This window comes from Pan troglodytes, chromosome 19 (assembly GCF_028858775.2).
Source record: "Pan troglodytes isolate AG18354 chromosome 19, NHGRI_mPanTro3-v2.0_pri, whole genome shotgun sequence".
Lineage (NCBI taxonomy): Eukaryota > Metazoa > Chordata > Mammalia > Primates > Hominidae > Pan > Pan troglodytes.
In genome coordinates, this window is record NC_072417.2 from 75,373,948 (window position 1) to 75,389,916 (window position 15,969).

Genomic DNA, 15,969 nt, shown 5'->3' on the forward strand with positions numbered 1-15,969 from the left:
AGGATATAACCCAATTTTAAAATGGACAAAAGATCTGAACAGATATTTCTCCAAAGAAGATATACAAATGGCCTATAAGGGCCAGGTGCTGTGGCTTATGCCTATAATCCCAACACTTTGGGAGGCCAAGGCAGGTGGATCACTTGAGGCCAGGAGTTCAAGACCAGTCTGGCCAACATGGCGAAAACCCATCTCTACTAAAAATATAAAAATCAGCCAGGCGTTGTGGCGCACGCCTGTAGTCCCAGGTACTCAGGCAGATGAGGCACAAGAATCACTCGAACCCGGGAGGCAGAGGTTGCAATGAGCTAAGATTGCACCACTGCACTCCAGCCTGGGCAACAGAGCAAAACCCCACCTAAAAATAAATAAATAAATAAAAATAAAAGAAAGAAAATAAATGGCCAATAAGCACAAGAAAATACACTCAATTTCTGTCTTAGTCTGTTTGTGCTGCTATAACAAAATACCTGAGACTGAGTAATTTATAAGCAAAAAAATTTATTCCTCACAGTTCCGGAGGCTGGGAAATCCAAAATCAAGGTGATAGCACATTTGGCATTTGGTGAGGGCCTGTTCCATTGTTCCCGTTCTTGCAGTGGCATCTTCACATGGCAGGAGAAGAAAGGAAAAAAGAAGAAGAAATGTTATGTGAAGACTTTTTATAAGGGCATTAATTTCATTCACGAGGGCAGAACACTCATGACCTAATCACCACCTTGAAGGCCTCACTTCTTAACATCGTCACATTAGGTCTTAGGTTATAACATGAATTTTGGAGGACACAAACATTCAAACCATAGAAACATCATTAGCCATCAGGGAAGTGCAAATCCAAACCATGTTAAGATACCACTTCACACTCACAAGAATGGCTATAATAAACAGACAGATAATAACAAGTGTTGGAGAAAATGTGGAAAAACTGAAACACTCATATGTTGCTGGAGGGAATGTAAAATGCTTTGCAATGAAGTTGGAACTGCTTTGGAAATAGTCTGGCAGTTCCTCCAAAGCTTAAACATAGAGTTATCATATGACCTGGCAATGCCAGGCTTCATCATATTCCCAAGGGAAATGAAAACATATGTCCACACAAAAACTTATACATGAATGTTCATAGCAGCATTATTCATAATAGTCAAAAAGTGGAGACAGCTGGGTGTGGTGGCTCCCAACACTTTGGGAGGCCAAGGCGGGAGGATCACTTGAGGTCAGGAGTTCGAGACCAGCCTGGCCAACATAGTGACATCCGATCTCTACTGAAAATACAAAAATCAGCGGGACATGGTATATGTGCCTGTAATCCCAGCTACTTGGGAGGCTGAGGCAGGTGAATGGCTTGAATCCAGGAGGCGGAGGCTGCAGTGAGCCAAGATCACACCACTGTACTCCAGCCTGAGTGACAGACTGAGACTCCATCTCAAAAAAAAAAAAAAGTGATAAACAGATAAATGAAATGTGTTATATTCCTACAACGGAATATTATTGAGCCATAAAAAAAAGGAAATAAGTACTGACACATGCTATAACATGAATGAACCTTGAAAACATTAGGTTACTTGAAAAAAGCCAGTCACAAAAGATCACAAATTGTATGGTTCCATTTATATGAAATGTCCAAATAGGCAAATCCTATCCTAAAAGAAAGTAAATTAGTGGTTGCCTAGGACTGAGGGATGGAGGAAATGGGGAGTGACTGCTCATAGGTATGGTATTTTTTTTTGGGAGAAATGAAAATATTCTAAAATTGATTGTGGTGGCCAGGCACAGGGGCTCACGCCTGTAATCCCAGCACTTTGAGAGGCCGAGGCGGGCGGATCACCTGAGGTCGGGAGTTCGAGACTAGCCTGACCAACATGGAGAAACCCCGTCTCTACTAAAAATACAAAATTAGCCGGGCATGGTGGTGCATACCTGTAATCCCAGCTACTCGGGAGGCTGAGGCAGGAGAATCGCTTGAACCAGGGAGGTGGAGGTTGCAGTGAGCTGAGATTGTGCCACTGCACTCCAGTCTGGCGAGAGAGTGAGACTCCATCTCATTAAAAAAAAAAAGAAAAAAGAAAAAAGAAAAAAAAGAATGTTTCAGGCAAAGGGAAGAGAAGTGCAATGGTGCTATTTCAGGCAGAAGCTTGTCAGGTTTGCTGTGGTGTGGCTAATGTGGAAGGACTCAGTGGGAAGGAAAAGAGATGAGGGCACAGTAGTGGGCAGGGCCAAGATAAAATAAAGCCATGTGCACACTGTTACATTTTTTCCTTGTCCAATATATTTCATTAAATGTAGACAAAACTTATTATAAAGACATAACTTTTGATGTTTGTAAGGTCATCTGTTATTTGCACTCCTTTTTTTTTTTTTTTTTTTTTTTTTGAGATAGGGTCTCACTCTGTCACCCAGGCTGGAGTGCAGTGTTGCCACCACAGCTCACAGCAGCCTCGACCTCCTGGGCTCAAGCACTCCTCCCACCTTAGCCTCCTGAGTATCTGGGACTACAGGCACATGCCACCGTGCCCCACTAATTTTTTATTTTTTGTAAAGACAGGGTTTCTCCATGTTACCCAGGCTGGTCTCAAACTCTTGAGCTCAAACAATCTACCCACCTTGGTCTCCCAAAGAGCTAAGATTACAGGCGTGAGCCACTGTGCCTGGCTTGTTATTTGCATCTGTGATTTTAAAATTCCATGTTTTTTATCATAAGATTGTCAGGTGCTTTCTGGACAGGAAATGCCTTAATTTGTGACTCAAAATACAAACAAATGTAGGTGATCAAATGCATATCTATGTCTTCAATGGAAATATATATACATATAAGTCATTAACGAAGACAAATGAGAACATGAAATTCATGATATATTTTCTTTTCCATCACCTAGCCCCCTAAAGGAGAGATCTTTTTCATTCAGAGCCCTGGGTTTTGTTTTGTTTCATGATTTGCTTTTTTTTTTTTTAAATAAGAGTTTATTTATTTATTTATTTGAGACAAGGTTTCACTCCCATCAGCCAGGCTGGAGTGCAATGGCGTGATCTCAGTTCACTGCAACTTCTGCCTCCTGGACTCAAGTGATTCTCTTGCCTCAGCCTCCTGAGTAGCTGGGACTACAGGCACGTGCCACTGCATCCAGCTAATTTTTTGTAGAGAAAAATTTTGTAGGAGGAGTCTTGAACTCCTGAGTTCAAGCGATCCGTCTGCCTCTGAGTCTCAAAGTGCTAGGGTTACAGGAATGAGCCACCGCGTGACCAAAAGAGTTTATTTTTTAAAGAAAATTGACTTCTTTGAAAACGTAGAAATGAGGCCGGGTGCAGTGGCTCACACCTGTAATTCCAGCACTTTGTGAGGCCGAGGCAGGTAGATCGCTTGAACTGAAGAGTTTGAGACCAATCTGGCCAACATGGTGAAACCCCGTCCCTACTAAAAATACAAACATTAGCCGGGTGTGGTGGCAGGTGCCTGTAATCCCAGCTACTCGGGAGGCTGAGGCAGGCGAATCGCTTGAACCCGGGAGGCGGAGGTTGCAGTGAGCCAAGATTGCGCCATTGCACTCCAGCCTGGGCAACAAGAACAAAACTCCATCTCAAAAAGAAAAGAAAAAGTAGAAATGAGGAAGCGGCCATATTTATTTTTTGAGATGAGGGTCTCACTGTGTTGCCCAGGCTAGTCTTGAACTCTTGGGCTCAAGGGCTTCTCCTGCCTCAGCCTCCCCAGTGGCTGGGCTACTAGGCACACACCACCATGCCCAGCTCTCCATACTGATTTTTTTTTTTTTTTTTTTTTAGATGGAGTCTTCGCTCTGTCGCCCAGGCTGGAGTGCAGTGGCGAGATCTCCGCTCACTGCAAGCCCCGCCTCCCGGGTTCACGCCATTCTCCTGCCTCAGCCTCCCGAGTAGCTGGGATTACAGGCGCCTGCCACTGCGCCCACTAATTTTTTGTATTTTTAGTAGAGACGGGGTTTCACCGTGTTAACCAGGATGGTCTCGATCTGCTGACCTCGTGATCCGCCCGCCTCGGCCTCCCAAAGTGCTGGGATTACAGGCGTGAGCCACCGCGCCCGGCCCATACTGATTTTTAAATTAAAAAAATCTACATTCTATATTCGCATCATAGCTTCTCCCTAATAAAATCTTTGTGAGTGTTTATGGGACTTATTCCCTGGAAAATCTGCAAGCAGCCTGGTAGCTTTATATATACAGGAAAGCCAAAGGACAAACTAGGAATTACGTCAGAGATGGGGAAAGACTAAGGATCTTACCCAAATCAGTTGAGAATCAGCCTTAAGTATAAATGGGCCAGGTGTTGGTGGCTCACACCTGTAATCCTAGCACTTTGGGAGGCCAAGGCGGGCAGATCACTTGAGGTCAGGAGTTCAAGACCACCCTGGCCAACATGGTGAAACCCCGTCTCTACTAAAAATACCAAAATTAGCCAGGCGTGGTGGCACGTGCCTGTGGTCCCAGCTACTTGGGAGGCTGAGGCAGGAGAATCGCTTGAACCTGGGAGGCAGAGGTTGCAGTGAGCTGAGATCATGCCACTGCACTCCAGCCTGGGTGACAGAGTGAGACTCCATCTCAAAAAAAAAAAAAAGTATAAATGAAGCACAATTAACGTGTTATAATTTTATAGAGCAAAAGTTCATAAAAATAAATATTCTAATTAACTCTCCTACATCTTATAAACACTATTACCAAACCCATTTAAGATTGAAGATAAATTATATCATGGCATGGGTAAAGATTTTCAGTAAGGAGTTGCTAGGATAAAAGCCAAAATTCTCCAGCATAAATTCACTGACAGGGATTTCTGTTTAATCTTTTCAAAATTCTAATACCCAATTTATTTCCTCTAGAGAATAACTTGTGTAGAATCATAACCTCTTTGGTGGACCTTGATTTTTCCATCTGTAAAAGTATAGAACTAGTTTTGACTTAACAGTCAACAAATGCCTCCCCTCTCCATATCTAGCTGATTAGAGCGCCCTCATGTGCGCATTTGCTGTAATGTTTTAGAAATCTGAAAAAGACAATATTAATCTCAGCAGTAATACAATAAATAATGTCTTCATTTGCACATTTATAGCAAATGCTATAAATATATAGCTCCAAGTATTACTCAGTAAAAGCTAAAGGCAAATGCTGTAGTAGGTTAATCTTACTGTCGTTCATTATCAAACCTTTCATATGCCAATTTTATCCTAAAACAGTGAAGTTATTCTTTTGGTTTCAATTTTAATTTAATGACTTAAGGGATTTTTTCCCTTAAAACTTCTAAGTATTTCATTATAATATTATTTCATCATTAGGCTTAAAGGAAAATATGTGGTCAATTGAGTTGTTATTTATTATACATGATAGCTTGACATCATCTTTTTAGGGATGGAAAACAGCTCCAGGGACCAAGTCTAACTCAGTTTTTTGGTATAAGAATTTACCTGTCGGCCGGGCACAATGGCTCACACCTGTAATCCCAGCACTTTGGGAGGCTGAGGCGGGCGGATATAGGTCAGCAGATCAAGACCAGGAGTTCAAGACCAGCCTGGCCAAGATGGTGAAACCCCATCTGTACTAAAACTACAAAAATTAGCCAGGCGTGATGGCAGGCACCTGTAATCCCACCCACTTGGGAGGCTGAGGCAGGAGAATCACTTGAACCCGGTTCAAGTGAGCCGGTTGCAGTGAGCCAAGATCACGCCACTGCACTCCAGCCTGGGCAATAAGAGCAAGACTCCATCTCAAAAAAAAAAAAAAAAAAAAAGAATTTACTAGTTTAAATCATAACAATTTCTTCCTACTCAAAGAGACTACATTGGAGGAAGCCAAAACAGAAGCTTATTTATTTATTTATATACTTTATTTATTTATTTTTGAGACAGAGTCTTGCTCTGTCACCCAGGCTGGAGTACAGTGGTGTGATCTCGGCTCACTGCAAAATCTGCCTCCCGGGTTCAAACGATTCTCCTGCCTCAGCCTCCCTAGTAGCTGGGATTGCAGGTGTGTGCCACCACGGCCAGCTAATTTTTGTATTTTTAGTAGAGACGGGTTTTCACCATGTTGGCCAGGCTGGTCTCAAACTCCTGACCTCAGGTGATCCACCTGCCTCAGCCTCCCAAAGTGCTGGGATTACAGGCATGAGCCACCAAGCCCAGCCTAGAGAAGCTTATTTTTTAAAAGAAAATACACAAAAAAATCAAAATCTCTTAAGTCCAATTGTAATTTTTTTTTGGCTTTTAAAAAATGTTAATGCCCTCAAATATTCTCCTATCCAATCACTGTATTTTAAATGGCATTCCTCCAACAAATATTTGTTGAGCCCCCACTACGTGCCAGGATTGAAATGTCAAATTGAAGGAGGCAATAGCTACTGAAGTAAAGCAAAAAAAAGTACTGGCTATTTTTCCTTCTATAAAATGACCTAGTAATAACCGCTTTACCCAGGAGAGTTGCTGTAAAGATCTAATAACATGACACATATAACCACACCCCTAAAGAATGAGGTGTTACCGCATGTTCTCACTCATAGGTGGGAATTGAACAATGAGAACACATGGACACAGGAAGGGGAACATCACACACCGGGGCCTGCTGTGGGGTCAGGGGAGGGGGGAGGGATAGCATTAGGAGATATACCTAATGTAAATGACGAGTTAATGGGTGCAGCACACCAGCATGGCACATGTATACATATGTAACTAACCTGCACATTGTGCACATGTACCCTAAAACTTAAAGTGTAATAATAATAAAATAAAAAAATAAATTTTGCTTAAATAAATATTATAATAAAAAAAGAATGAGGTGTTATTAAAATGTTTGCAAGAGAAACCCTAGTAATTCCAAGCACATATTTTAGGAATGGTTTCTTGTGTAGAAAATCCTGGAATGTGAGGCTCTGCTGATTTTTTTAATGCATATTCTCTTCTTATGTATGTGGAATTTTTTTTTTTTTTTTTTTGAGATAGAGCCTTGCTCTGTTGCCCAGGCTGGAATGCACTGGCATGATCTTGGCTCACTGCAACTGCTACCTCCTGGTTTCAAGTGATTCTCCTGCCTCAGCCTCCCGAGTAGATGGAATTACAGGCATGTGCCACCACACTTGGCTAATATTTGTATTTTTAGTAGAGATGGGGTTTCACCATATTGGCCAGGCTGTTCTAGAATTCCTGACCTTGTGATCCACCCACTTCAGCCTCCCAAAGTGCTGGGATTACAGGCATGAGCCACTGCACCAGGCCTATTTTTGTTTTTACTAATGTTTAAAGAGACCCACTTTATGTACAGAATTCTGGCTACAACCTAACAAATGAGTTGCTCTGTTCATCAGTTATAGCCAATTTAAGTAATTATGAAAAGCTCAACAATACTTTAACTGGCAATGAAAGCATCAGTATCTCACATTTACCACCACAACTTAGGATTTCTTGGTAGCTAAATAAAATGCTTCTATTTTGTGGGGGGAAACTGTCACATAAGTTGAAATTCTGCAATGTTCAATTGAGGAAAAGGTCTCTATGTTAAATCAAAGGTATAAATTCCACATCAGTAGTACATGAAAGAGAAAAAAAAAGCCAAAATTAAAGTGATTCATGCCCACTTCCCTAACTGAACCTAAGATTTTACTAACAGAGATGCCGTAACTTTGATCATGCACACATCAAACTTGAATTTAAAAACATGCATGCACTCACTCATCTTTTATCTGTTATGTAATTAATACTGTAAGATTATATTTTGCCTACATGCTCTATATTACTAATTTATAGGATTATTACTATTCAGTGTTGTTTACTTGAAACCATACTGTACTATACACAACTTTTGCAGTCCATGCTAACTTTATTTTTTTAATTAATTTTTTTTTATACAGAGTCTCACTCACTCTATTGGCCAGGCTGGAGTGCAGTGGCACGATCTTGGCTCCTGCAACCTCTGCCTCTCGGGTTCAAGTCATTCTCCTGCCTCAGCCTCCCAAGCAGTTGGTACCACAGGTACATGCCACCACACTCGGCTAATTTTTGTATTTTTGGTAGAGATGGGGTTTCACCATGTGGGCCAGGCTGGTCTCGAACTCCTGACCTCAAGGTTATAGGCGTGAGCCACCATGTCCCAACTCCATGCTAACTTTAGAGCTTATTTCCCATCCCATAAGATACAACACTACTTGTGTTACATAGTGAGCAGTGTGGGGAAGAAAAGCATAGAATTAAGTTAGTGACAAATCCAGTGAACTCAAAAAGAGGGAAAAAAACACTCCCAAACAATTGTTTTCCCCATATTCTATTCTCCCTAGAGGTAGTCCATACAGTAATGACAAAAGAAAAAAAAGGATACAAAATGAGAAAGATGTTCATGTGACATACAAGTACAGTAATAAAATCAACAAGCATATATGATATTTAAGCAAAATAGTATCTATGCATTGATGGTCATCTGATATAAATCCATCATTTCTGTTGGCCAACATCTAAAACCTTTATTTTTCTGAGGAGACAAGCTATAAATCTATATGGATATTTCTACAATGAGAATTCACTATTACATATGAACCAATATAATTTGATGTCAAATATTCACAATTAGGTTTTAAAAATCCCCTACTTGGCCGGGCGCGGTGGCTCATGCCTGTAATCCCAGCACTTTGGGAGGCCAAGGCGGGTGGATCATGAGGCCAAGAAATCAAGACCATCCTGGCCAACATGGTGAAGCCCTGTCTCTACTAAAAATACAAAAATTAACTGGGCGTGGTGGCAGGCACCTGTAGTCCCAGCTACTCAGGAGGCTGAGGCAGGACAATCACTTGAACCCAGGAGGCAGAGGTTGCAGTGAGCTGAGATCGCGCCACTGCACCCCAGCCTGACGACAGAGTGAGACTCAGTCTCAAAAAAAAAAAAAAAAAAAATCCCCTACTTATGTTAAGAGTACCAAAAATAGGGTCAGGAATGATGGCTCATGCCTATAATTTTGGCACTTTGGGAAGCCGAGGTGGGAAGATAGCTTGAGTCCAGGAGTAAAATAGTGAGACTCTGTCTCTACAAAAAAATAAAAAATTGGCTGGATGTGGCACACACCTGTAGTCCAGGTACTCACGAGGCTGAAATGGGTGGATCACTTGAGCCTGGGAGGTCAAGGCTGTAGTGAACTGTGATCACACCACTACACCCTACACCCAGCCTGGGCTACAAGGTGAGACCCTGTCTCAAAAAAAAAAAAAAAAAAAAAAAAGGTACCAAAAATCTATAGCTGTTTCAGGAATAAAATACATGTAGTTAGTGAGGTTTTTCTCTCCCACTGCTATGACTTAATTTTTGGTTGAGATGCTAAGCCAAACATCATTTTAAGTCTGTGGCCCAACCAAAAAATGGAATCATACTCTCCAAAGAATTGTACATTCCCACTCTAATTGCTAAAATAAAATGTTGGATTATGAAAATCAATTTTGTAGGTATCAATAAGTTATAAGAGCATGGCTTATTTTAAAAAAAAAAAAGTGGGCCAGGTTACCCTACATGAGCTGCAAAGCAAGCAAACTGAATTTTCTTATCGAAGAGCCCATCCTCATACTTAAAATTTCCCATGACTACATGGAAATTCTTTCACTTACCAGAAAGACCTGATTGGCAGTTTCACTGAGAGTTGCGTCATCTGGGCTGTCGACAGGTGTCTGACGTGTAAACTTGGAATCAAACTGACTTACATCCTCTTCAGATTGCTTTATACAAACAAAATAATTTAGAAAATAATGAATAGTCCATATGACATCAATCAAATGCACTGTAAGCTCTGGGAGCTCTTTTCGCAGGGGTTAACTATAATAAAGTATTAGAATAGTCTTAGCAGGCACTATTCTAATAGTGGAGAAATGCAAGTGGAAGAAAAAAATGCAAGTGGAAAGTACTGAGTCAAATTACATCTTCCAATCTTAAACATGCACTAAAAAAGATTTTAGTATACTGTTATTCCTACTAAAAATGTGAATATATTGACTGGGCATGGTGGCTCACGCCTGTAATCCCAGCACTTTGGGAGGCTGAGGTGGGCAGATCATGAGGTCAGGAGTTCAAGACCAGCCTGGCCAATAAAGCGAAACCCCGTCTCTACTAAAAATACAAAACATTAGCCGGGTGTGATGGCGGGCACCTGTAATCCTAGCTACTCGGGAGGCTGAGGCAGGAGAATTGCTTGAACCTGGGAGGCAGAGGTTGCAGCAAGCAGAGATTGTGCCACTGCACACCAGCCCAGGTGACAGTGCGAGAGTCTGTCTCAAAAATATATATATATATATCGAGCTCAAAACAAGCTGGAAAAAATGTGAATATCAATTTCCCCTCTCACAAAGCTTCAGTGTGCCTAGGCCACTGGCTAAATCCCTGTTTAGAGATAATTAGTTCAGTTGGCTACTGCAGGTTTGTAATAAACCTGAAAAACTACTGAAGCAGAGTTAAAACATGAATAACACTGGTAAGATGCTCCAGTTAAAGTTTCTTCCCACAGCTCATTTCATTCCTTCAGAAATCTAAAGGAGCAAAAATAATTTTCTATTCTGCATGGGTTATAAGTTATATTTCCTTGTGAAAGTATAGTTATCACTTCAGTTCTAACCATGAGATTTATTTATTTAATTCCTTCTCTCTTTCCCAAAATATCTGGTTAAACTCTTGGGCCAAATGTAAGAAGTAAATAATAATTTAGAATATCTGACTTAATACTAAAAGATGATGACCACATTGACCTTATAATTCTCTTAGAGCCCAGACTGTGAACCTGCACTCCCTGGAGGAATGGCTGATTCCAAGTGTGGGGAAAATGTACAAGATAAGCATAGAACACCAGTTTCCTTATTTTGCTCTTTCGTACAACACTAGACAATGTGCTCATGTCAAAAGGACTCAGAACCCAACATGAAGATGCACCCAGCATTCACTGCACCCAGCATTCAACGAAGGGAAAAAATGAGCACCAATAAAAATAACTGCTAGGTGCGGTGGCTCATGCCTATCATCCCAACACTTTGGGAGGCAGAGGCAGGTGGATTGCTTTTGAGCTCAGGATTTGAAGACCAGCCTGGTGAACACGGCAAAACCCCATCTCTACCAGAAACACAAAAATTAGCTGGGCATGGTGGTGTACCTGTGGTCCCAGCTACTCAAGAGGGTGAGGTGGGAGGATTGCTGGAAGTCAGGACGTCAAGCCTGTAGTGGGCAGCGATTATACCACTGCACTACAGCTTGGGTGACAGAGTAAGACCCTGCCTCAAAACAATAAATGAATAAATAAAAATAAAATAAAAATAACTGCAATGAAATGAAACACAAATGTGTTAAAACGTGTAAGTTCATAATATACTAAAAAAGAAAAAAACACACACACACAAAGTTCATTGGTCAATTCTGGAAGATGCTAGGGAACTAATTCATTATTTTGAAAACTAGGAAAGAATCAAACATACATCCTGCCTTTCCTGTATGAACTGTACCTTGGGTAACTAACTGATCAAAGAGTTTCTCTTTATGAAAGAATTCCAGCTAACAAAGAAAGAAGAAATAACAGTTAGAATAAAACCATTTCACAAACACCTGATGAAACTATAAAAGTGGGCTACAGTTTCTCAACCTCAGGGCTACTGACATTTTAGGCCTATTAATACTTTGCGTTAGGGGGCTGTGCTATGCTGACTCTTACCCCTGAAGGTACCTATAGCATTCCCTCCCCCAACCTGTGACAATCAGTGTGTCTCCAGACATTGCCAAATTACCCTGGTAGTGAAATGCTGACACAGGCAGTGACCACTAACATAACTAAAAAAACACACATACACACACACAACTACACATTATGCCTCCTGATCAAAGCATACGCGATACTGAGAGTGTAATCTGAATCAGATCAACCACCTAAATTTAAATACCAGTTTTTGGAAATTTGGGGAACAGATGAACATGGTCAATGAAACTCTGGGGATAATATCAGCAAAATCAGAATTTGAGAATTCTACAGGACAAATGACCCTGTTTCTTCAATAAATCACGAGGGGAATCTATAAATGAAAAGAGACCTAAGAGACATAGTAACCAAACTACATACAGACCTTGATTAAATCCTTACAAACAGGAGAAAAAAAAAAAAAGAATGGAACAACAACAACAAAAAAATTAGGTGGGGCAACACAGGGAGACCTCATCTCTAGAAAAATTCAAAAAATTGGATGTGGTGATGCACCCCTGTGGTCCCAGCTATATGGGAGGATCCCTTGAGCCTGGGAAGCTGAGGCTGCCATGAGCCACTAACATGCCACTGCACTCCAGCCTGGGCAACAGAGAAAGACCCTATCTCAAAAAAAAAAGAGAAAAAAAAAAAAAAAAAAAACCTGGGGAAACTGTCAACTTCTTAGGTGTGATGATGGGATGACAGTTATGTTTAAAGAAGATGATCTAATTATTTTTAAGCTGGGCAGGAGGTGTATGACAGTTCTCCTCCTTACAATTGTTTGTTGTTTTTCAAAGTGGGTCACATTATGCTCCATGACCAAAAAATAATCACCATCACCATCCTCCTCCTTTTCCACCTACAGCCCAAGGAATGGAAAAAGAAACTGTGTTTTCTCAGATTCTGAGGTGGTAGAAAGACAATAACACACTAACTCATTTACTCATAAACATATTGTTATGGGTTGAATCGTGTGCCTTACCCACCCCCCAGAAAATTTCGTATGTTGAAACTCTAACCTCTAGTTCCTCAGAATGTGACCTTATTTGGAAAGGGTTATTGCAGATGTAATGAGTGAAGATCAGGTCCTACTGGAGTAGAGAGGAGCCCTAATCCAATATGCCTGGTATCCTTAGAAAAAGGGGAAATTTGGCCACAGATATGCACACAGGTAGAACACCATGTGAACATGAAGGCAGAGATCCGGGTGATGCACCTACAAGCCAAAGAATGACAAAGATTACCAGCAAACCACCAGAAGCCAGGGGAGAGGCATGGAACATACAGTTTCTCACAGTAGTCAAAGAAACCAACTCTAACAATGTGATCTAGAACTTCTAGTCTCCAGATCTATGAGATAATAAATTTCTGTTGTCTAAGCCACCCGGTTTGTGGTACTTTGTTGCAGCAAGCCTAGCAAACGAATGCACACATATTCTGTATTTTGAAGAAAAAATTCCCAGAGAATCATATTTAAAATGGTTAAATTAAGCAAAATAAAACAAACCAAAAAAAGAAAAGTCCCAACCACCTGAAATATTTAATTGTCTTAGGAAACTGACTTAAAAATATCTAATACAGGCCGGGCGCGGTGGCTCACACCTGTAATCCCAGCACTTTGGGAGGCCGAGGCGAGCGGATCACGAGGTCAGGAGATCGAGACCATCCTGGCTAACACGGTGAAACCCCGTCTCTACTAAAAATACAAAACATTAGCCGGGCGTAGTGGCGGACGCCTGTAGTCCCAGCTACTCCGGAGGCTGACGCAGGAGAATGGCGTGAACCCGGGAGGCGGAGCTTCCAGTTTGCCGAGATTGCGCCACTGCACTCCAGCCTGGGCGACAGAGCCAGACTCCGTCTCAAAAAAAAAAAAAAAAAAAAAAAAAAAAAAATCTAATACAGTCAATTGCCACTGGCTTTAGTTCTTTCAAAGACAGTACAAAAATAAAAGATGCTTGGCTGGGTGCAGAAGCTCACACCCGTAATCCCGGCACTTTGAGAGGCTGAGGTGGGTGGATCACTGGAGCCCAGGAGTTGGAGACCAGCCTGGGCGACATGGCAAAACCCTGTTTCTACAAAAAATACAAAAAAATTAGCCAGGCATGGTGACACGTGTCTGTAGTCGCAGCTATTCGGGAAGCTGAGGTGGGAGAATCACCTGAATCTGGGGAGGTCAAGGCTACACTGAACTGTGATCGTGCTACTGCACTCCTTCCTGAGTGACAGAGTGAGACCTCGTCTCAAAATAAAATAAACAGGCCGGGCGCGGTGGCTCACGCCTGTAATCGCAGCACTTTCGGAGGCCGAGGCGGACAGATCACGAGGTCAGGAGATCGAGACCATCCTGGCTAACATGGTGAAATCCCGTCTCTACTAAAAATACAAAAAATTAGCCGGGCACGGTGGCGGGCGCCTGTAGTCCCAGCTACTCGGGAGGCTGAGGCAGGAGAATGGCGTGAACCCGGGAGGCGGAGCTTGCAGTGAGCCGAAATCGCGCCACTGCACTCCAGCCTGGGTGACAGAGCGAGACTCCGTCTCAGAAAAAAAAATTAAATAAAATAAATAAAAAATAAAAACAAAGATGCTGAAGAGAGGATAAACCAGAGATCTTTGAACTGCTAATAAAAATAATGTTTCTGTCTGCTCTGAGATTTTTCTTTTCTCAGCCAGGCCAGCTGTCTCTGTTCAGAAAGACCTGGGGGTCTCCTTGACCATGCACTCAGGGCTCAGACCCCAACACAAACAAGCCCCGTGTGCTGAAGAGAAGCAGGTCCCTTAGCTGAGGTCCAAAGGCTGTGGGTCCTGCATGAGCCTGAAGTGGTGCACGTCCCTGGTCACATTGGAGGTGGAGAGCTTGGGGATCTGAATGTGCTGTTTGCCTTGGATCTTTATTTGTGATTCAGAAACAGTGGAATAAAAGGAAAGGAAAGAAAACCCGAATGGCCACCTCAGCAGGATGCTCCAAGGGTAGTGTCCAGGTGGCACTGACTCAGACACGTGGGGGCTTCCCCCACCCATGCTCAAGAGCCACTTTGCCATTTCACCATCTCTCTGTCCTCCACACCCCTCAGCAGCAAGCACACCAAGAATGTGTTCACCATGAAGCTCAAATCTCAGCAGAATCTAGAGTCTGAAATCCAAGTAAGGGAAAGTGTAGAGCTTCTCGGATGATGCCCTGTCAATTTTATTTTAACGAATGAAAGACCAGAAGAAGTCAGTCTTTGAAAGGAGAGGACAGGAGCATCTGCTGGCATTAGCAGCCATGCCATCGTAGGACCGGCTCACCTGGACCCGTGGCCACCTGTGCTTTTACATCTAGTCTTGGTTAACCATGGGCCACTTTTCCAGCTTGGAAACTAAGCATATGCTCCACTTCCTCTCCTTCCTCATTGAACTCTTTCACTAAAAGAACAGTGCAAGAGAGAGTTAAACTGTTTGCCTCATTCTTAAGAACTTTCAGGAAAAGTGTTGGCAGGGAAGGAAATTTCCCAGCTCTGGGAAACAGTCTTGTGGATTATCTGCTGGTTTCGTTGATCTGTGCTGTCCTCCCTGCATTCATGAGGAAAACTGGCCTTGGTTCAAATAAGAACAGGATTTGTCCTGGTGACAGAGAAAGGTTTCTTCTGATGTCTATATATCTCCGAGGGGGATGCTTTCTCCAGGCAGAGGCTGTGGCCAAGCGATCGGGGGGCTCAGAGGGCTGCTGGGAAGGGGTGGGCCCCTCTCTCCCCAGAGGGAAACTCCTGGGGACCTCTCGAGCACCCCTGCCCATCCTTTAAACATAAATTCATAAATACAAACAAGTAGGCCATTCACAGAAATATTTCTGTGAATAAAATATGTCATAGGACGGGTGGCACTCTCATATGGCAATAATTATGACAGGGGCCGGCAAATGACCTGAGTGACCCGGAGTGACCTGAGCACTGACTCCCAAATGCCCTCCATCGGATGTTCTGCATCCCCGAGACCCTTTCCTGGGTCCTCCTGGGCCCTACCACCCCCTAGACCATCCAGACCTCAGGTCACCCCCCTGTCTGTTGACAGAGTAGTCTCCGTTCCTGAATGTGCTGGTCACCAGCAACAGCAGCTGCTCCTCCTCCAGGAAGCTCAGCCTATACTTCTACATGCAGAGAACCTGGACGGCACCCAGGTGGACCTAAGCCTTCAGCTCCCAGTAGACACTCTGGGCTTCCTACCCTGCCCAGACACTCTGGGCTTCCCCCCACACCTCCCCTCGGCCGGGGCTCCTGTGCGCATCTGTCTCTCCCAGTGCCC

General features: G+C 42.7%; 1 long non-coding RNA gene across 1 annotated transcript; it reads right to left on the reverse strand.

Annotated features, from left to right (window-relative positions):
* Window positions 1-510: 510 nt before the first annotated feature.
* On the reverse strand, window positions 511-13,243 carry LOC107969083 (uncharacterized). The gene is made up of 3 exons (XR_001710656.3): window positions 12,711-13,243; window positions 9,590-9,697; window positions 511-605 (listed from the first exon to the last, which is right to left on the reverse strand). It is a non-coding gene; the product is annotated as an uncharacterized LOC107969083 (long non-coding RNA).
* Between the last annotated feature and the right edge of the window lie 2,726 nt (window positions 13,244-15,969).